The following is a 259-nucleotide window of genomic DNA, read 5'->3' on the forward strand; positions in this document are numbered from 1 at the left end:
GCTTATAAAACGACAGCATTATATGGAAGGTAATAAAAAGAATGTGGAAAAAAGAGAAAGTAGACATAAATTTGTGAAACTTATTTGTGGTGATACTCATAGTGATGCTGTAGGACAGAGTAGAACTTCCCCATTGGGTTTCCAAGTCCGTAAATCTTTACAAAGCAGACTGCCACATCCTTCTCCCTCGGAGTGGCTGGTGGATTTGAACCCATGACCTCTCTGTTAGCAGCTGTGCCACCAGGGTTCCTAGGGGAAT

Source organism: Trichechus manatus, unplaced genomic scaffold (genome assembly GCF_000243295.1).
Source record: "Trichechus manatus latirostris isolate Lorelei unplaced genomic scaffold, TriManLat1.0 scaffold00115, whole genome shotgun sequence".
NCBI lineage: Eukaryota > Metazoa > Chordata > Mammalia > Sirenia > Trichechidae > Trichechus > Trichechus manatus.